Consider the following 23,584-nt stretch of genomic DNA (forward strand, 5'->3'; position numbering starts at 1 on the left):
ACATCTTCTCTTCTCAGATAGATTAAATGGATTCAGTGGTCAGCCTTGGAATTTTCCATCGTATGCCCACCTGTCTTCTGGACCCATTGGTCTTTGTCGTCCAAACCCTCCAGAAGGAAGCTACAATCATCAAATTCACTTAGGCCCCCTGGCCAACTGGAAGAGACTGGTTGGACGCACCTTCAAAAAAGACCTTCCAGCCATCTTAGTAGCTTGCTCTGGACTTGATTTCATATTAATAGTGATTTTAAGACACCTCCACTGTGATCTATTAAACTGTAGCCTATCCTATAAGATTTGGCCTCCTGCACCCGCTGAAGTTTAGTAGGCTTGAGTGAAGGATGGCAGGTTCCTCTTAGTAGTCTGTGGCCAGACTTTTTTCCTCCTGTCATTTGCTTAATTGCGTTGTTCAGTGTTTGGCCAAACAATAACCCCCCATTATAGGAAATGTTAAAGGCTTGTGTAGACGTTCCACCTGCCCTGCCCACAATGCTCTCATATCAGCGACTGGGTGTGCCAGCGCTTGTACTAGGTCTATCAAAGCATCCACCAAAAGTCAGTTGCCAGGTTCCAATCTTTCCAGAAACTATGCCAAATCTTGTAGCTTTCAGTGTTGAATGTAATGCCATATCTAAAGTTAATATATATATCAAAGTTAACGTATTGCTGGTTGGCAGGCAAAAACCTGTCACTGTATAGATTCTGTGCAAGCTTGATGGCCAGATCACCACAATTTCTGTGTTCCAGATGTGTTTCTGCATGAGTGTTTTGATGCATTCTCAATGCGTTTTGCCGCTTCTAGATGTGTTCCATACAGAAACAATGCAACATTCTACTTTTGTTGACTGTACTAGAATGCGCTGTACTGGTGTGAACTATGTAACCTGGAATCAAAGTTAAACACTGTCCATGCGTTCTTGATGCAGAATAAAGACGCACTGGACTGCATTTGGTGTGAACAAGTCCACTTTCTCATCCATAGGATCTCTGAAGGCAACCAAGTTATAAAAAAGGCAAAGACACTCGCTGCACCAGACATTAGAGGGCAGCATCCACACCCCTGGAAGTGCAGCGCACAAACATACAGCAGCCATCATATATGAATACAGTTTAGAGAACCTGTTACTGTAAATAGGTCTTCTAACAGGGTATCTGTCATCCTTCTTCAATGAGCACTTTACGCTCTATCATTATGGGTGTTGCTTGTGGTGTGGATATCTGTAGCATCCTTTCCGCAATTTCATTTCTCTGCCTCTGCAGAGTGCATGCAGGCACAAAATGCATCGTGAGCTAGGTGAGGCATTCTCTATCATGCTGACAAATGCATTTGTGCCAGTTTCCTGGATCCTGTCCCTTCACAGGGTAAGTGGAAACAACTCCTTCAGAGTGTATTGACCACATGCTTAAGTGGATGTGAACCTAAGGCTAAGTTTCTACTAGTGCGACTTTTCATGCGATTTGGGACTGAAAAGTCGCATGACAAGTCGTACCCCATGATTTCCAATGAGTACCGTTCATATCTGTGCGACTCTTCAAGATGCAGCGACCTCAAAGTAGTCCCTGCACTACTTTGGTCCCATTTTGATGCAATTTGAGGTCCATAGACCTCAAGAATACACAGGCATTGCTTCAAGTCGCGGCAAAATCGCATGACTTTGGGGACTCAATAGTGGAAACACAGCCTAATACATGAAATTTGAGCTGGGCACATATATCTTCAGTGTCCTGTAGCCCTCTCCTGACCCATTCTTCTGTTATCAGCCTGATAACTCCTGACAAATTCCTGGACATATCACAAAAAACAGCCTGACATTTTTGTCTGAGGAGGCTGCTATAAATAGATTTGCAGGGAGCTGGCCCTGTACAAAACGTCATAAGAGGGGGTGTGTGCCTTTCCTCCAATCAGCAATTTATGCTATCTTGGCTGTAAGCCCAAACACCACACTCTGTGTTAAACAGGAACAGAATATTTCCTAACACGATCTGAACTTTCTAAACAGTATATACTTGATTTGATTGTAGCCGTATTAGTGCAATTGTGACAGAGAAAATTGAGTACTGTCCGTGATACTTTTTTTATTTGCACTAACATACAATTTTTCAGGACAAGCTTTCGGGGTATGTCCCCTTCTTCAAGGTCCAAGCAGTACTGATTCACAAATTTTTAAGCAGAATGTTAAAGAAGAAAAAAAAAAAAAAAAAAAAAAAAAAGAGAAAACCAAACACATACAAATCAATGGTAATAAAGATAGCAGTAGAGTTAGTGAGATAAGACAGAGGGAGAGCTAGGGGGGAATGCAGGGGGGGGGGGGGGGGGGAATACTAATCACAGAGCGGTCGTAAAACTTTAGCATAATGTGTAAGGAAACCAATATCTAAATTCAGGCCATTATTCTTCGTGTCAAAAAGAAGTATCATTCTTAGTTCAAACGTTTTCCTTTCCTGGATAGTTCTGAAATTCCCTTTAAGAACTAAAACATTGAGGTCTTCTATGGTGTGGTCCGATTGTGAGAAATGATGTCCCACAGGTGTGCATAAACTGTCTTCTTTATGTTCTTTGATGGTATGTCTGTGCAAATTCATCCTCGCTTGCAACTTCTGTCCTGTTTCACCAACATAAGATCCTTTGCTGCACCTTTTGCATTGGATGAGGTACACAACATTACTTGAGGTACAGCTGTAAGATCCCATGATATTGAAGGTCCCATTTGTGTGTGTAACACTTTTGGATAGATTTATCTGGTTGCATAGTTTGCAGCGTTTTTTATTGCAGGGTTTGCTACCATTATTTGTGACTTCATAATCAGAGTGAAGTTTGCTGCTGATTAGTTTGTGTCTGAGGTTGGGTGGTTGTCTGAACTTTAACTTTTTTTTTTTTTCTTCTTCTTTAACATTCTGCTTAAAAATTTGTGAATCAGTACTGCTTGGACCTTGAAGAAGGGGACATACCCCCGAAAGCTTGTCCTGAAAAATTGTATGTTAGTGCAAATAAAAAAAGTATCACGGACAGTACTCAATTTTCTCTAAACAGTATATAAAATGTGAAGACAGCAGATATACATGTAGAAACTTATGTAGGGAGATTTGGTTCATCTCTGTATCATTTGAGGCCATTCACTTCACTGGGTGTATGGAGGGTTTACATCCACTTTAATGAATGTGACAACCTGTTAGGTGTCATTGTCCTGGTCAGGACAAGATGATTGTTGGCAGGTTTTATGTTTTTTTGGAGTATTTTGCGTTCAGGGTTTCTGATTCTAAAATAATGCAAAACCCCTAATTTGCATAGTCTCCTTGGGCACTCTTTTAAGAACCATGTCCCACGTTGCCCCCTCCTAACTTTGCTAATCTTCTGTGCCACTAACAGGTCTGCCCTTGCACTACATGGCTCTGCTAAATATAAGGAAACCAGACAACAAAAGTTGCACAGTGTGTATGGGGTCCTAAAGTCTGAGACAAAAAAAACAGTCAGACTGTCAAGCCCTTAGGAGTACACAGCACAGCAAGGGAGCCAGGACAGACAGGAGAGTCAGAATCTGAGTTAAGTCCTTTACCTGTGTCCCTGCACCCTGTGACACCATTCACAGCCGCTCTCAGACTGACAATAAAGCCAGGACAGCAGTGCAGTGTGCTGCATATAAAGACAGGAAAAAATAAAACCAAAGGGAGAGACAATGATAACATTGCAGAGCTCTTATAATACCACACCTGTACAATATCAATGCTGTTTAAGCATCATTTTGCCCATAGCCTTGGCACAAAAAGGTACCCAAAAAAAAAGATTTACCTTCAGCATTCAGGGTCTTCCAAACTCCATGAGAGGCTGAACATGGAGGGGTAAGTTCGGCAGGGGGGGATTCAGCAAACAACTTACCAACTGCTATCAACAGGTGGCCTGGAGCAGACCAAAAAAGAAGAACTGTCTTAGTTGGGAAGTAGCTGCCTTTTATTCAGCTAGATACAGGTGGTAATGTGGGACTCCAGAGGAGATGTTAACCCATTGTGGGCTGACGTGCGGATGGGCCAGGAAATATATATATATATATATGTATATGAGACTATCTGTATATATGTATTAACCACTTGCCGACCGCCTCACACATATATACGTGAGCAGAGCGGCACGGGCAGGCAAAATCATGTACCTGGTACGTGATTGCCTTCCCGCGGGCGGGGGGTCCGATCGGACCCCCCCCGGTGCCATCGGCGGTCGGCGTTTGGTTGGAAGCGATCAGAGATGAGGGGGAGACCATCCGATCGTGGCCCCCCCCTCGCGATCGCTCCCAGCCAATGAGAAACATCCCCTGCCTCTGTATAGTACACACAGGCAGAGGATGTAATGTCATCTCTCCTCGGCTGGCCAGTTTCCGTTCCAGCGCCGAGGAGAGAAGACATGTAAGTGCACAACACTACACACAACACAGTAGAACATGCCAGGCACACTAAACACCCCCGATCCCCCCCCGATCGCCCCCCGATCCCCCCCCAATCACCCCCCCCAGTCACAAACTGACACCAAGCAGTTTTTTTGTTTTGTTTTGTTTTTTTCCTGATTACTGCATAGTGTCAGTTTGTGACAGTTAGCAGTGGTGGGGCAGTGAGTGTTAGGCCCCCTGTAGGTCTAGGGTACCCCCCTAACCCCCCCTAATAAAGTTTTAACCCCTTGATCACCCCCTGTCACCAGTGTCGCTAAGCGATCATTTTTCTGATCGCTGTATTAGTGTCGCTGGTGACGCTAGTTAGGGACGTAAATATTTAGGTTCGCTGTCAGCGTTTTATAGCGACAGGGACCCCCATATACTATCTAATAAATGTTTTAACCCCTTGATTGCCCCCTAGTTAACCCTTTCACCACTGATCACCGTATAACTGTTACGGGTGACGCTGGTTAGTTTGTTTATTTTTTATAGTGTCAGGGCACCCGCCGTTTATTACCGAATAAAGGTTTAGCCCCCTGATCGCCCGGCGGTGATATGCGTCACCCCAGGCAGCGTCAGATTAGCGCCAGTACCGCGAACACCCACGCACGCACCGTACACGCACCGTACACCTCCCTTAGTGGTATAGTATCTGAACGCATCAATATCTGATCCGATCAGATCTATACTAGCGTCCCCAGCAGTTTAGGGTTCCCAAAAACGCAGTGTTAGCGGGATCAGCCCAGATACCTGCTAGCACCTGCGTTTTGCCCCTCCGCCCGGCCCAGCCCAGCCCACCCAAGTGCAGTATCGATCGATCACTGACACTTACAAAACACTAAACGCATAACTGCAGCGTTCACAGAGTCAGGCCTGATCCCTGCGATCGCTAACAGTTTTTTTGGTAGCATTTTGGTGAACTGGCAAGCGCCAGCCCCAGGCAGCGTCAGGTTAGCGCCAGTACCGCTAACACCCAAGCACGCACCGTACACCTCCCTTAGTGGTATAGTATCTGATCGGATCAATATCTGATCCGATCAGATCTATACTAGCGTCCCCAGCAGTTTAGGGTTCCCAAAAACGCAGTGTTAGTGGGATCAGCCCAGATACCTGCTAGCACCTGTGTTTTGCCCCTCCGCCCGGCCCAGCCCAGCCCACCCAAGTGCAGTATCGATCGATCACTGTCACTTTTTTTTGTAGCGTTTTGGTGAACTGGCAAGCGCCAGCGGCCTAGTACACCCCGGTCGTAGTCAAACCAGCACTGCAGTAACACTTGGTGACGTGGCGAGTCCCATAAGTGCAGTTCAAGCTGGTGAGGTGGCAAGCACAAGTAGTGTCGCGCTGCCACCAAAAAGACAAACATAGGCCTGTCGTGCCCATAGTGCCCTTCCTGCTGCATTCGCCAATCCTAATTGGGAACCCACCGCTTCTGCAGCGCCCGTACTTCCCCCATTCACATCCCCAACCAAATGCAGTCGGCTGCATGAGAGGCATTTATATGTCCTCCCGAGTACCCCTACCCAACGAACCCCCCCAAAAAAGATGTGTCTGCAGCAAGCGCGGATATAGACGTGACACCCGCTATTATTGTCCCTCCTGTCCTGACAATCCTGGTCTTTGCATTGGTGAATGTTTTGAACGCTACCATTCACTAGTTGAGTATTAGCGTAGGGTACAGCATTGCACAGACTAGGCACACTTTCACAGGGTCTCCCAAGATGCCATCGCATTTTGAGAGACCCGAACCTGGAACCGGTTACAGTTATAAAAGTTACAGTTATAAAAAAAAAGTGTAAAAAAAAAAAAAAAAAAACACAAACAAAAATAAAAAAAAATAGTTGTCGTTTTATTGTTCTCTCTCTCTCTATTCTCTCTCTATTGTTCTGCTCTTTTTTACTGTATTCTATTCTGCAATGTTTTATTGTTATTACGTTTTATCATGTTTGCTTTTCAGGTATGCAATTTTTTATACTTTACAGTTTACTGTGCTTTATTGTTAACCATTTTTTTGTCTTCAGGTACGCCATTCACGACTTTGAGTGGTTATACCAGAATGATGCCTGCAGGTTTAGGTATCATCTTGGTATCATTCTTTTTAGCCAGCGGTCGGCTTTCATGTAAAAGCAATCCTAGCGGCTAATTAGCCTCTAGACTGCTTTTACAAGCAGTGGGAGGGAATGCCCCCCCCCCACCGTCTTCCGTGTTTTTCTCTGGCTCTCCTGTCTCAACAGGGAACCTGAGAATGCAGCCGGTGATTCAGCCAGCTGACCATAGAGCTGATCAGAGACCAGAGTTGCTCCAAACATCTCTATGGCCTAAGAAACCGGAAGCTACAAGCATTTTATGACTTAGATTTCGCCGGATGTAAACAGCGCCATTGGGAAATTGGGGGAGCATTTTATCACACCGATCTTGGTGTGGTCAGATGCTTTGAGGGCAGAGGAGAGATCTAGGGTCTAATAGACCCCAATTTTTTCAAAAAAGAGTACCTGTCACTACCTATTGCTATCATAGGGGATATTTACATTCCCTGAGATAACAATAAAAATGATTTAAAAAAAAAAATGAAAGGAACAGTTTAAAAATAAGATAAAAAAGCAAAAAAATAATAAAGAAAAAAAAAAAAAAAAAAAGCACCCCTGTCCCCCCTGCTCTCGCGCTAAGGCGAACGCAAGCGTCGGTCTGGCGTCAAATGTAAACAGCAATTGCACTATGCATGTGAGGTATCACCGCGAAGGTCAGATCGAGGGCAGTAATTTTAGCAGTAGACCTCCTCTGTAAATCTAAAGTGGTAACCTGTAAAGGCTTTTAAAGGCTTTTAAAAATGTATTAATTTTGTTGCCACTGCACGTTTGTGCGCAATTTTAAAGCATGTCATGTTTGGTATCCATGTACTCGGCCTAAGATCATCTTTTTTATTTCATCAAACATTTGGGCAATATAGTGTGTTTTAGTGCATTAAAATTTAAAAAAGTGTGTTTTTTCCACAAAAAATGCGTTTGAAAAATCGCTGCGCAATTACTGTGTGAAAAAAAAAAATGAAACACCCACCATTTTAATCTGTAGGACATTTGCTTTAAAATAATATATAATGTTTGGGGGTTCAAAGTAATTTTCTTGCAAAAAAAAATAATTTTTTCATGTAATCAAAAAGTGTCAGAAAGGGCTTTGTCTTCAAGTGGTTAGAAGAGTGGGTGATGTGTGACATAAGCTTCTAAATGTTGTGCATAAAATGCCAGGACAGTTCAAAACCCCCCCAAATGACCCCATTTTGGAAAGTAGACACCCCAAGCTATTTGATGAGAGTCATGTCGAGTCCATGGAATATTTTATATTGTGACACAAGTTGCGGGAAAGAGACAAATTTTTTTTTTTTTTGCACAAAGTTGTCACTAAATGTTATATTGCTCAAACATGCCATAGGGATTTGTGAAATTACACCCCAAAATAAATTCTGTTGCTTCTCCTGAGTACGGGGATACCACATGTGTGGGACTTTTTGGGAGCCTAGCCGCGCACGGGACCCCGAAAACCAAGCACCGCCTTCAGGCTTTCTAAGGCCGTAAATTTTTGATTTCACTCTTCACTGCCTATCACAGTTTCGGAGGCCATGGAATGCCCAGGTGGCACAAACCCCCCCCAAATGACCCAATTTTGGAAAGTAGACACCCCAAGCTATTTGCTGAGAGGTATAGTGAGTATTTTGCAGACCTCACTTTTTGTCACAAGGTTTTGAAAATTGAAAAAAGAAAAAAAAAAAAATTTTTTCTGGTCTTTATTCATTTTCAAAAACAAATGAGAGCTGCAAAATACTCACCATGCCTCTCAGCAAATAGCTTAGGGTGTCTACTTTCCAAAATGGGGTCATTTGGGGGGGGGGGTTGTGCCATCTTGGCATTTTATGGCCTTCAAAACTGTGATAGGTAGTGAGGAGTGAAATCAAAAATGTGTGCCCTTAGAAATCCTGAAGGTGGTGCTACACAAGTGCCACACATGTGGTATCCCCGTACTCAGGAGAAGCAGCTGAATGTATTTTGGGGTGCAATTCCACATAGCCCATGGCCTATGTGAGCAATATATCATTTAGTGACAACTTTTTGTAAATTTTTTTTTTTTTTTGTCATTATTCAATCACTTGGGACAAAAAAAATAAATATTCAATGGGCTCAACATGCCTCTCAGCAATTTCCTTGGGGTGTCTACTTTCCAAAATGGGGTCATTTGGGGGGGGTTTGTACTGCCCTGCCATTTTAGCACCTCAAGAAATGACATAGGCAGTCATAAACTAAAAGCTGTGTAAATTCCAGAAAATGTACCCTAGTTTGTAGACGCTATAACTTTTGCGCAAACCAATAAATATACGTTTATTGACATTTTTTTTACCAAAGACATGTGGCCGAATACATTTTGGCCTAAATGTATGACTAAAATTTAGTTTATTCGATTTTTTTTATAACAAAAAGTAGAAAATATCATTTTTTTTCAAAATTTTCAGTCTTTTTCCGTTTATAGCGCAAAAAATAAAAACAGCAGAGGTGATCAAATACCATCAAAAGAAAGCTCTATTTGTGGGAAGAAAAGGACGCAAATTTCGTTTGGGTAGAGCATTGCATGACCGCGCAATTAGCAGTTAAAGCGACGCAGTGCCAAATTGTAAAAAGTGCTCTGGTCAGGAAGGGGGTAAATCCTTCCGGGGCTGAAGTGGTTAAATACACTGCAGCTAACTGAATCACCTGCCTGCCAGAAGTATATTAGAAAGAAGACACCAGTGACAGCCTGCAGTGAGATATAACTAAACTGTATGCAGTGGATTTATATATACGAGACTGACTGTATATATATATGTTAAATACACTGCAGCTAACTGAATCACCTGCCTGCCAAAAGCATATTAGAAAGAGTACACCAGGAACAGCCTGCAGTGAGATATAGCTAAACTGTATGCAGTGGATATATATATATATATATATATATATATATATATATATATATATATATATATATATATATATATATATATATAAAAGACTATCTGTATATAAATATTAAATACACTGCAGCTAACAGAATCACCTGCCTGCCTGAAGTATATTAGAAACAGTACACCAGCAATGGCCTACAGTGAGATATAGCTAAACTGTATGCAGTGGATATATATATATATATATATATATATATATATATATATATATATATATATATATATAGTCTCATATATTGTCTGTAAAATTCCATTCTCTCACTGATCAGTCAACTCTGGTCATGTTGATTAGAAGACTTATTACAAATGTATCGACACATAGGGGTGAACTCTGTTCACAGCAAGGAGTTCCATGCAGAGTCACACAGGAACCCTTTTACACATGTCATTTTATAGCAGTATTTGGCAAGCTACCATTGGCTAAGGCACACTGATGACTCATGGTGCATTATCAGCTTTATTGCCAAAATTCAGTGTGCCATTCACAATATTTCCTAATATGGCAAACTTTTGCTAGTTCTTTTAAGTATTGTTTTAGGCGTTAGTCGGAAATAAGCAGGTTGCATAAACAATAAGTCAGCGCCATTTTAGCTAGAAAAAGAGCATATAAGGAACAAGGCAAATGTCGATATCACCTGTAATTCTTTGCATATTTCTTATCATTCCCTCCTCTGATATCTACATTTGCTTTCTCAATTTATTACTTCAGTGCAGGTCCGTTCCACAACTGGGTTTTCAGACCTTACTTCATTGAGAGGAGTACTCGCATCATCATAGATATCTTCTCCTTGGGAAACTGTGTGGTACATTATCCTGGTCATAATTGTCTCAATTAATCTTTGAGAGAGTCCTCAGATACAGGGAATACAACATCCACAAATGACTAAGATGGCTAAAACCACGGCAATAGAGATCAAACATGAGGTGGCAAGTCCAGTCCATTTCTCAAACCAACCTTCAAGCCAATTTGTGAATGGATCATTAATACCCAAGTTTTCCGCTAATTCATTTGATAAAGCTGTCAATCCTTCGAGGGCTCTAGTCACTGTTCCTCCAGGAGCTGTAATTGTTAGGAATAAAGGTGCAACACATACCGCCAAACATTTTACAGACCCCTCCTCTTTCTGCTAGGACCATATCTAATGCCTTCCTATTCTGCCATGCCGTCAGAGATGTAGGGGCTAATTGCTCTGCCAATCCCTTAACTGCATCCCTGGTGTAGTTTACAAACCTTTGTTGGTTATAGTATATATAGTTAATCCAGTCAACATTTTTGTTTACTGTCACCCACCAGAGAAGAGACTCAAATCCAGCTGCCACTTGGTTCCTAGCCTTAAACTCGCTCGGCACTCCACGCGGAACCCCAATCTCATCTATGTAGATCTGGGGGTCAAAAGACCCTGCAGGAGAGGTGTCCCTTCTGCTCCTCCGGTGACCCTTCTTCCAAGGGGACTCTGACAGTAAGCGCAGAGGCATTGCCAGCTGTACCAGGGCACAATCCCCTTGGGAATTGGCTGGGATTCTCGCTCTGAGCCTCTTATCTCCGCATAACCACCAGACGTCTGCCCTCTGGGTGTCGTGCTCAACCCAGTCGTCACCCTCTCCCTTTACAATTTTGTTAATCCTCTCCATGCAGTAGTCAAGACCCCAAAGACCCCAAATCTGTGCCACTCTCATTCCCCGGAAGTGCAAAACAAGTAAAGTTGCCAGGGTATGCCGTGACAGCAGGGGGTATCTGAGGTCTCTGAACCTGGAAAACAACAAACTTAATGTGTGACAGGGAGTGTTGGTGTTAGGTTTGTATGTTTTTGATATAGCTTTAGCATACACCCTAAACCATCTGGATCTGTATTGTTATTTAAGGGAAAAGGCACTGTAGCCAGCTGGGGTCTGGCCCCTACACAGACCAAGCACTTCTATTTTTTTTAAGGATGTTAGCAGTATAGATTAACCATTCAAGCCATTCATTCTTATCCTGGTATCCTGTTTCTAATGTTATAGCTTCTTCCACTGTGAGATTGGTGAATCTCATTGTGGGTCCTAATACCTCTACTTTAAGTCGGTCCTCATTATCTAATTCTTTCTTCTTGTTTGTCTCATTCTTTGGTTTGACTTCAAGGAAGAATTTTCCCAAAGGGTCAGTTCCTGATATCCAAGCTCCTATACGGTATAACCTCTGATCTTCTAGTTTGGGGTCCTTCAGTATCAGTAATCAATAATATATTGCAATTCTTTAGTTCTGTACAGGGAGAGTGGGCTGCTTTTAGTTATGGTTAATCTATTCTTTAAATCTCCTGCTGCTGGGATCTCATATCCCCAATCCTGGGCTGCAGTTGTCCACATGACTGAATCCCAAGTAGTACACCCGGTAGCTCCAGCCAGGTAGCACATGTATTTGTCTGCCCAGGTCAACTTGCTTGCTTCTACCTTATCTCCACAATCTGTCATCTGGCAGAAATCCACCTGTATAGTACTGGTGGTTCCTTCAACAAAGGTAAGGTTCAATGCTCTTCCTGTCTCTTCCCAATTTATTGGTTCCACTATCCTCCCGTGTCTCCTACCTCCCCGTATAGAGGCCTCTCCTAGAGTCACCAATATTCCCGCGAGGAACAAAATCCCTACCATCCTATCTGAAGTGAGGGGGGCCTAAATAGGGCCTTTTCTTCACCAAGGTTGAGACAAGCAGACCTTTTATATATTTAATGGATATAGCTGGGTACACATAATAAAAAAAAGGGGGTAGGGGGAGAGGGGCGGGTGGAAGGTTCCTGAGAGGGGGAACTTGGTGGTAATAGTTAATGTTTCACAACAAGTTCAGGTAGTGGTCCTTCAGGTGTTGTGTAGATGTTATCTATTATTGTGCAACCTTTTGTTTTCCAATATTGTTTCTCCCCAGGAGATACATTCTGCTGCATATCAGTAAGGACTGTATGATCTATCTCTATGATTTCCTGTTTTAATCCATTAACAAAAGCTATCTTTAGCTGTTGTTGATATGTACTATTCACATCCTCAGCTTAGGTGAGCCCAGAGAACACTTTAAAAACTTCTTGTAGTTTATTTATATAATCACTGACACTTTCCTTGTCTTCCTGTACAGTCATATTAATCTTTTGCCAGTCAGTTCGTTATACCCATCGGAGATTGCATCTCTGATAGAAGGCAGTCAATCTGTCTGTCAAATCTTGGCTATCAAGGGCCAGTGGTTCCCCTCTTTGTTGAGGGGGCACTGTGGCTACACAGGGGTCCCAATTTCCCTTTACTGATGCCCAATCTGATCCTAGTACCCTCCTTAAGGCCCTTTCCACTTTGACCCTGTTTAGCCTATAACTGTTCCTGAGACCTTCCATATTTTCAATGATTTCTGGGGCCCCAAACTTAGAATGTTTAATATGCTCGGTAGCCTTCTGCACGTCACTCTCAGTCCATGATCTAAAAACAGTCATAGTTAGGGGCTGACCGTTTTGTCTACCTCTTTGTCCACTAGGGGCAGTTGGGCTTGGCATTCCTCTTTTGTTCTCCTTCCTTCTACTCTAATTCTAGCGTGCTCAAACCAGTATTCCGCCATTTCTAATCCATACCTTTTTTTTTTTTTTTCTTTGGGTCCTAACAATTTAAGCCTATCCACCAACTCCTGACACCCTTTCACAGTTAGTTTACCATTGAATCCCAACTTCCTTTCCCATTTAGCACAATATTTAACAGACTTTGGTTATTTGCTATGCATATGTTTCTTATCTCCTTCTACTGGCGCATTAGGAACACAACAACAGCATAAGGCACAAGACATTCTTTTACAGAAACTATTCCCCATGTCTCTGATTTTTTTTTCCCTTGAGTTTAGAATACAAGACTAGTAATTCTACTCTCGAACTTTGCCAAAATCTTTATAACACAGCAAACAAAGTCCAAACTCTCCAAACAGGAAATAAACATATATATATATATAGATATATATAGATATATATCTATATAGATAGATATATATCTATATATATCTATCTATATAGATATATATATATATATATATATATATATATATATATATATATATACACGCACATACACATACACACACATATATACATACATACATACACACACATACACACATACACATATAAAAACAACTTATACCTTTACCTTATATACTACAAAGTACAGTTGGTCAAAACAAACAGTATTATTAGTCTTTTGATCAGAATTTTTTTTTTCTTTTTTTACACACACACACACATACAAAAGAGGAAGTACACTTAGGTGTCTGTGAGGGGGGGGGGAGTGAGTGAGTCCAGTTTTTTTTTTTTTACCACAAGTTTGCAGCCAGACAGATCATAAAGCGGGCCTTTTATCAACCTGTAAACCACCAGACTAACAACCCTTGGATCACGGTAACAATAAGAATATAAGAAAAACAAAAATATCAAGACTCCCCACACTCTGGAGAGAATCAAAAAATAGGTAAAACCCGTCACTGCAGTAATGTTATTCAGTGAAGTTATAAAGTTAGCAGTAGGGTTAAACATGAGGAGGAAAGAGTGAGAGTTAGTCTCATGATTTAACAAATGCAGCAAAAGGAACAGTGCAGGAAATATTGCTCTCGAGAGAAAAAGAGAAAAACAATCGATCTATGGGGGAAGCGTTTCTGAGCAAGTTAGATTGATTCCTGCTCGTACATTCACTTCCTCTTTTGTCCCAACCACCACTCAGAGAAAAACCTGAAATGGCCACTGTGACTCTCTGTAATCTATCCAGATTACTTGTAGTCACTATTCACAACAATTATCAATCATCTATCATCTTTCGGTACCTTACATTTTTTTATAATCTGTCTCGGACAGCGGGCTACGTCTATTTACCATAGGCAACGTCCCCAAGTGCCTCTGTCTTCGGCCCCTGAGTCACCTGGATCTTATACGGTCAACTGCAGTGCCGGCATACTCAATAAAAACCCAAATCACCTCGAGTAGAAGAGAAAAGAAGATAAAAGAAAAGATCTGTCTTACCTTTCACAGACCCGGAGGACTGGATCAGAAGTCCAGGAGTAGAAGTCAGGTGTGGATCCCAGAGCCGACCAACCTCTTTTTACCACTTAACTTGAGTGGGAGGACCTAGGCCTCGGCGAGAGGGAGTCTGATACTTACCGATATTTTGAACGGAACCATTCGATCCACCACCTAATCCTTACTTCCGGCTTGAAAGGACCATAATGTCTGTAAAATTCCATTCTCTCACTGATCAGTCAACTCCGGTCATGTTAATTAGAAGACAGATTTATTACAAATGTATTGACACATAGGGGTGAACTCTGTTCACAGCAAGGAGTTCCATGCAGAGTCACACAGGAACCCTTTTACACATGTCATTTTATAGCAGTATTTGGCAAGCTGCCATTGGCACACTGATGACTCATGGTGCATTATCAGCTTTATTGCCAAAATTCAGTGTGCCTTTCACAATATTTCCTAATATGGTAAACTTTTGCTAGTTCTTTTAAGTATTGTTTTAGGCGTTAGTCGGAAATAAGCAGGTTGCATAAACAATAAGTCAGCACCATTTTAGCTAGAAAAAGAGCATATAAGGAACAAGGCAAATGTCGATATCACCTGTAATTCTTTGCTGAATCACCTGCCTTCCAGAAGTATATTAGAAAGAGTACACCAGAAATGGCCTGCAGTGAGATATAGCTAAACTGTATGCAGTGGATATATATATATATATATATATATATATATATATATATATATATATATGCAAGACTGACTGTATATATTTATATATATATATATATATATATAAAATACACTGCAGCTAACTGAATCGCCTGCCAGAAGTATATTAGAAAGAGTACACCAGGAACGGCCTGCAGTGAGATTAAGCTAAACTGGATACAGTGGATATGTATATACAAGACTGACTGTATATATATATATTAAATACACTGCAGCTAACTGAATCACCTGCCTGCCTGAAGTATATTAGAAACAGTACACCAGGAACGGACTGCAGTCAGATCTAGCTAAACTGGATACAGTGGATATATATTATATATATATATATATATATATATATATATATATATATATATATATATATATATATATATATATATAAAAATATAAATATATATATATGAGACTGACTGTATATGTATATTAAATACACTGCAGCTAACTGAAAAACCTGCCTGCTTGCTCAATCTAAATGACACTCTCTCTACATCCATGCCAACGACACACTACACCAGGCAGACGTCCAGGCGGCCTTATATAGTGTGGGGCGTGGACTTGGTCCCCCTGAGCCATGATTGGCAAAAGGCACCCTGCATTTAGCCAATTTTGGCTCTCTTAGCTAAGGCCACTATGATTGGCCAAAGCATGCAGGTCATGGTGCATGCTCTGGCCAATCATCATACAGCAATGCACTGCACCTCCGCAGTGTATTATGGGCTGTTATGCGCCACTCGAATTTGGTGCGAACGGCCCATAATGTTTGTTTTTCGCCAAACGGGCGAACAGCCAATGTTCGAGTCGAACTCATGTTCTACCCAAACAGAAAGCTCATCCCTACTGGTGACCCCACAATAGGGATAAAAAAATTTTGCAGAAGGGAGTTTAACCAGACTCGTGGCCACTCATTAAAAATAGAAGAAAAGAGGTTTAACCTTAAACTACGTAGAGGGTTCTTTACTGTAGGAGCAGCAAGGATGTAGAATTCCTTTCCACAGGTGGTGGTCTCAGCAGGGGGCATTGATAGTTTCAAGAAACTATTAGATAAGCACCTGAACGACCGCAACATACAAGGATATACAATGTAATACTGACATATAATCACACACATAGGTTGGACTTGATGGACTTGTGTCTTTTTTCAACCTCACCTACTATGTAACTATGTAACTATATGTAACTATGTGACAGCAGTAGTAAGAGCATGGAATAATACCAGTATTTCTACACTATATTGACATTTCCTTCACTGTGCACAGTGTTTCATTTGGCTCTGCTTTGCTTAAGTTTTGCAGTCCTGTGGAAAAAAGAACTTAAAATTGTAATTTAACAGTATCAGCCAAATGGTCAGGCAAACAGCAGTGAGCACCTTAATGTTTGCTGAATAAATGCAATGTGAGTTGACAACACAGACAGAATGATAGGAAGGTATGCAAAAGTTTTGAACAAAGAATAACAGTCAATTAAACAATCTCAGTAGCAGAGACGCTTAGAAATAGTTACCACAATGGATCTCTAGGTGGCAGCAAAATTTAGTAAAGGTACTCCTCACTTAACGATAACGACCAGGTTCCGTTCCAACGACCAGGTTGTTTAAATTGGTTTGGTTGAATTGGTTTTTAAACGAGGAGTCACAAGTAATCAATATTTTAACCATTCTTAAGTACTGTACTTTACTGTATTATGAAAAATAGGTCTAAACACAAAACCCCAGCTCAATAACGTTGTTTTAATTTGCATAAGTACAGAACACAAACAAATTCTGTAGTGTACTGTACAATACAATGATGTATAGCACGTCGTTCGGGTGGGCAGAGCTGGTCGTTAAGTCCAAGTGGTCCTTAAACAGGTAAGTCGTTAAACGAGGAGTATTTGTATAACAGAGTATCATAAAAGTTTACATACAAAACAAATAATATAGCACAGACTAAAACAAATAAAGTAACTTGAGGTTCCCTGAAATGGTATTGTAAAACCTTACTCATCAGGAAGCTAACTGTAGCCGTTAGTTTGGGTAGTGGGTCACAGGGATCTCCAGGCAGGCTTCACAAAGGTAAGGCTGGGGATTCTTTGGTTTTGGTGGCTGAAGGTACTGCCAATAGGGATGGGCGAACGGTTCGGCCCAAGCATAGGTTCGGGCCAAACTTTCACTGTTTGGACGTTCGGCGAGTAGCCGAACAAACGGTCGAATGCCCCCCCCAAACCGACCACAATGCATTGCGGCACTGAACAGTCCATTGCAAGCCCTGATTGGCTGATGCAGTGAAAGCTTCAGCCAATCAGGGCACAGAGCACTGTCAGAGTCATGACCGGACACTGTCATCATGACTTTATCCAATCCTGGCTCATTCCCGCCCCACAGTAAAAAGTATTCTTTCAATGGCAGCCATTTTCAGTGTGATTTTGGCGTGGAAAGAAATAGAACAGGGCTCTGTGCAGTGCTGTTAATTAGTTAGTGTGCTATATTGTGCTATTTTGCTTCAATTGTCAGTGTAGAATATTAGTTTAGTGTCAGTCTAGGGATAGTGTGAATGTAGTGAGGAGTACCATCATTCAGCTTTGCATAGTGTGCAGCTACAGTAGGGACAGCTCAGATAGTTTCACTGTAGTGTAGTGAGACTGTGTCATTCATACATACATAAGTGTAGAGTAGGGACAGCTTAGATAGTTTCAGTGTAGTTTAGTGAGACCATGCCAGTAGTCTTTACATTAGTGTATAGTTAGTGTAGGGACAGTTCCGATAGCATCAGTGTAGTGAACTCCATCTATTTGATTGCGTTCCTGCCAGTTTAACGCCATTTACTTCGGTGTGTGTTACTTCCAGTTTAACACCATATAGTTTGGTGTGCGTTACTGCCAGTTTAACGCCATATAGTTTTGTGTGCATTACTGCCAGTTTAACGCCATATAGTTCTGTGTGAGTTACTGCCAGTTTAACGTCATATAGTTCTGTGTGCGTTACTGCCAGTTTAATGCCACAAAGTTCTGTCTGCGTTACTGCCAGATTAATGACATATAGTTCTGTGTGCATTACTGCTAGTTTAACACCATATAGTTTTGTGCATTAATGCCAATTTAAAGCCATATAGTTCTGTGTGCGTTAATGCCAGTTTAACGCCATATAGTTCTGTGTTCGTTACTGCCAGTTTAGCACCATATAGTTCTGTGTGCGTTACTGACAGTTTACCACCAAATACTGTAGTTTTGTGTGCATTACTGCCAGTTTAACACCATATAGTTTAACACCGATTTACTATTGCATGGGTTACTGCCAGTTTAACGCCATTTAGATCTGTGCGTACTGTATGTTTGGCGCATTATATTGCAGTATATTATAGTGTATCTGTGGAGTGTGTATGTGTAGTGTGAGTACTCAAATTATAGTTCTGTGTGCATTACTGCTAGTTTAATGCCATATAGTTTTGTACTTTAACCAGTTGCCAACAATGTACGTCGGCAGAATGGCACGGGCAGGCAAAAGGACTTACAGGTACGTCCTTGCCTGCCCGCGGGTGGGGTGTCCGATCGGACCCCCCCGGTGCCTGCGGTGGTCGGCAAATCCTCCCCGGCGATCGGTGGTGAAGGGGAGGCCATCCATTCGTGGCCCTCCCCTCGCGATCGCTCCTGGCCAATGGGATCATTTCCCTGTCTCTATATTGTACACAAAGGCAGAGGAAATGATGTCATCTCTCCTCGGCTCGGCATTTTCCATTCCAGCGCTGAGGAGAGAAGACTGTAATGTGAGTGCACAACACACACACACAGTAGAACATGCCAGGCATACATTACACCCCCGATCCCCCCCGATTACCCCCGATCCCCCACCAATCACCCCTCCCCCCTGGTCACACTGACACCAAGCAGTTTTTTTTTTTCTGATTACTGCATGGTGTCAGTTTGTGACAGTTATGACCCGTACACACGGTCGGATTTTCCGATGGACAATGTCCGATCGGAGCGTGTTGTCGGAAATTCCGACCGTGTGTGGGCTCTATCGGACATTTTCCATCGGATTTTCCGACACACAAAGTTTGAGAGCAGGATATAAAATTTTCCGACAACAAAGTCCGATCGCGTCAATTCCGACCGTATGTCGCCTGTTCCGACGCACAAAGTGCCACGCATGCTCGGAAGAAATTCCGACACGGAACAACTCGGTCTGGTAAACTTAGCGTTCGCAATGGATACAGCACTTTCGTCACGCTGCAATGTTAAAAATGGTTTAATACAGCGCACTCTCTTCTTCTTTATAATGTGACAAGAATTAAGTAGTTTTGCTGCTCATATTCACACACACTTCTCACAAACTTTTTTGTATTTTTTTCCTTGGGATTCCCTGAATATATTGTTATTTGTCACATCGTTTAAAAATTTTTTTATTTTTTTTTTGGATTTAAAGCCATTTTTCTTTTCGATTTTATGTTTGTTATTTTTTCAAAGGCTGATCTTTGTTTAATGTTATTTTTAGTTTTACTCCAGTCTATTTTTGTGTGTGTTTTGTGTGTCAAGTTACCACAACACCATTATTATCTTGTATTATTTAATCTCAAGGAGGTTGCTTGGTGTTGGTGTCCCTTGTTAATTTCACATTGTATTTTTGCAATGTACCTGAATCCTCACAAACAAACTGTCCTTTTTGAAGTAAAACACACATAGGCAAGTATAATTCAAACCAAAAATCCTTTATTAAGGGCTCAGAACCAAACAAAGAGGGAGGCAACGCTGGATAAACAGGAGAAATTAGCGAAGCCTTTGACCCCCAGGGCAGACATCAATTCTTGAACATCAAAATTGGTGGCCTGAGGAGTCCATATGTAAGGGAGGGCAGTCTGGTCCAGAAGTCCCAGAGATCCGGAAAGCAGCAGATGACATCTGTGTCCCCAGGCTGTGGTACCACAAGAGGCTGCATCTTTTGGCCGACCAGACTGGATCCAGGGTCCTAACTTTCTGGTCTTCCTTCCACGCATCATTCCGGGCTGTGGCTGTGCTGTTGGAGATGTGGCAGGAGGAGGAGTAGGACCTGGAGGAGGAGGAGGACTAGGAGGAACTGGAGGAGAAGGAGGAGGAGGACCTGCAGGAGGAGGAGGAGGACCATGTGTGAGTTCACAAAGGTGTGTATCAGATGTAATTTGGGCCCTCATCCCCTTATTAAGAGCCTCCAATATTAGTGACTCACACATGAGTTGTTGTCCCTCCTCCATCCTCTGCATTTTAGAGGCAATGATGGCAGCGAAGTCATCCTCCATGGTCTGTGGTGCTTCCAGGGCCTCTGTAGCCCTCCAAAAGAGGCCTATGGCAGCCTCCTCTAGGGCACTCCTCCTCCTGCCACTTTCTCTTTCCAGGTGTAGGGGAGGGACCGGCATATTAGGCAGCCGGCTCGGCCCGGCCACCTCCTGGCTGAGACTTCCCTGTGTATGAAAAAGGGACATGGTTTTAGTTTTTGCATCATCAATCACAATCATAAATTAGTACTCCAAACTAACATCTAGTTAACATCATTGATTGGACAAGCAGAAATATTTAGAGGAATGCTATACCTGGCTCAATCTGGGCTCCTCCACATGTTGCTGCCTGGAAGGCCCAGGTTGGGCGTCAGAAGCCTCAGCTGGAGGGGAAGGAAGCATGGAAGGAAGACTGGAGAGGGATGACCTGGGTCCAATCTGGCCTGCCAGAAAATGCAGCCTGTCATAGTACCACATCCTGGGGACATAGATGTCATCTGCTGCTCCGGATCTCTGCGAATCCTGGACTTTCTGGCGCTCCCTTACATATGTGCTCCTCAGGCCACCACTTAAGATCTTCAAATATGTAATGTCTGCCGTGGGGATCACCTGCTTCACAATTTCCAACAATTGATCCAGCGCTGCCTTCCTCTTTGTTTGGTTCCTGTAATGTGGGTGGTTGATCTCCCACAGACAAGGTAGCTCCCTGAACATGTCAATGAAGATTGCCATGAAGTCTGTATCATTCAAGATATCCATTTTCACTGCAAGACACAACACAAGACAAACCCTAATGTCACGCCAAACTCTACTAATCTTGTTACAATATAGGCCTCAATGTAGAAGCAGTATAGGCACAAGTATGTCTCTTACCTTCGTTCTGATGTTTGGCGCCTCCAATGCTCCTTCCTCCGCTCACAGATCGTACGTAATACGCACGTGTGGTACGCACTGCGCATGCGTGTAACTCCGCCCGTCCCTGACGTTCTTTCTAGTCTATTCCCCGCCCCTTTTCGTTCTACGCAGTGGGGGAAGAGCACATGGCGGATACACAGCAGGTGCGTGCTAATTACAGGAACGAGGAGGAGGAGGAGGAAAGCCCGGATCCGGACACGTCCCGATCCAGAAGGAGAAGATTTAAGGCCACAAATATGTCCTTTGGGGAGATGTTGGAGATGGTGGACATCCTGAAGAAGGCCGACTATGATGGAAAGTATGGGCCTTACCCCAACCCCAATATCAGAAAGGCCAAGATAATTGCGAAAGTGGTCAAAAGTCTGCACCGGAATTTCGGGGTACGACGATCGAAAGATCAGCTCATGAAGCGGTGGTCAGACCTGAAATTAAGAGAGCCTGAGCAGTACAGAAAGATCCGGAGAGTGCTGCAAGTAGTTGTGCTGTGTTCCTATTCTTAATGTCTTTATTACGTTCGTGCTGCTCCATATGCTTTTCTTAATTGTTGTACAGTTTAAAATGTCAATTTTAATGTTCATGGGCCCATTATTCGTTCGTATCAAACATTTTTTTTCGGCCTCTAAAACACCATTGTTTAGGCCATATGCATTTTCCTACATTTTTTAGGGCCTGCTTGGATGCAAAATCTTTGGTTGTGTAGATGGCTTTGTTACTAGAATGAAATGCAAACTAGATTCTGTGTAAGGAGAGGACACTCAGCAGCTGTTTTCACATCTGGACGCTGGAGCACTAGTGTGGGACACAAGAACACCCTTTTTATTAGGGGGCCCACACAGGTGCTCCAGTGTATACTATAGGGGGGTCTCCATCTGTGAAGCTTGTACAAAACAGGTAAAGTATTGCAGGTTGACAAAGGACACTAAAAAAGCGACATCTGCTAAAATTGACAATTGTACCCCACTTCCAAGCAATGTTTCCTATTTATAGTTCTGCCATCAAATATCTGTGTGCTAATTATACCATTTTTGTTTTACATAGGGGAGCAAAGACTCGGAGGACACCCCTCATCCGAGGAGGCCAGAGACCCCCCACCTCTGGAAGAAGGTGAAATACCCCCAACCCAAGCTGAGCAGGAGGAGGAAGAAGACTTGGTGGAAATTGGCACCACAACAGGTGAGTGTCTGCGACCACAGGCTCAGGTAAGAGATGGATGCCGGCAGATTGTTAATACCTGTTTTTGTTTGGTTTCTCTTTTTTTAGGTGATCGTGAGTTTATGGATCGAGATCCTTTCACATCAGAAAGTGCCCAGATCCTAATCGGGGAGATCATGGGGTGTCATTTAGAATTGGAAAACATCAAGAAAAAAAATCAATGATGTGATTCAAAAAAATAATAACATCATTGATGTTTTGGGGCGAATTTAAAACCCCACAAAATCACTTTCTTTTTTGTGTGGTACAATCTTTTAAATTTTTGAGCGATGTTTCGAAAAGCCAAATTTGGAGGATGCACACAGTGTGCCAACATGTGCTATCTGCCATCACGGGAGATCAATGGACGCGTTTTGGGGGTGCAACCCCTTACTCAATAATAAAGTAGCGGTGAGGAAGGGTTTGCTCCCACAAAACATGTCCCTTGATCCCCCGTGATGGCAGCTAGCACATGTTGACATTCGTAAATTGGTGTGCATCTTCCAAATTTGGCTTTTCAAGGGGTGACTTCACCCCATCTGAACGCAATATCAAACACAGTTCCTAAATACTCATGTCTGATATTGCCTTCAAGTTTTACCATATGTGAACTTTTTGAGTTCAAGTTTTTTGTGTTTCTTGTTGGTTTTACACAGGCCTGTTTTATCGTAAATGGACATTTCTATTTTTGATAATGCCACCCCCAAAATTGTTATACAACAAACATGTTGGTTTGTTTTAAAAAACGTTTCTAAATGCACATGTGATTGTGCAGCTATTAAAAAGTTTGTTAATCAAGAATGTGTGGATTATTGTCTCAATGCTACAACACGTTTGTGGTGATGTAATTGCTGTTTTCTGAGAAAATGGTGGTTATTGCCTAAGGGCAAATCCTCTTTGCACTACAAGTGCATTTTCAGTACAGTTTCAAGAGCACTTGTAGTATAAAAAGTGTCTACGCCTTTAGTAAATAACAGCCAACAGTGCTTTGTATAAGGTTACACAATCACGCCATTTTCAGGACTCCACACATTGCTGTCAGGGTCAGCTAAAACAAACACAAGCAGTAAATGTCACCAAAGATTAAATTTGTTTTTTTTATTTGCTAAATGCTTCACAAATTGTCTG

This window comes from Aquarana catesbeiana, linkage group LG02, assembly GCF_042186555.1.
Source record: "Aquarana catesbeiana isolate 2022-GZ linkage group LG02, ASM4218655v1, whole genome shotgun sequence".
NCBI classification, from domain to species: domain Eukaryota; kingdom Metazoa; phylum Chordata; class Amphibia; order Anura; family Ranidae; genus Aquarana; species Aquarana catesbeiana.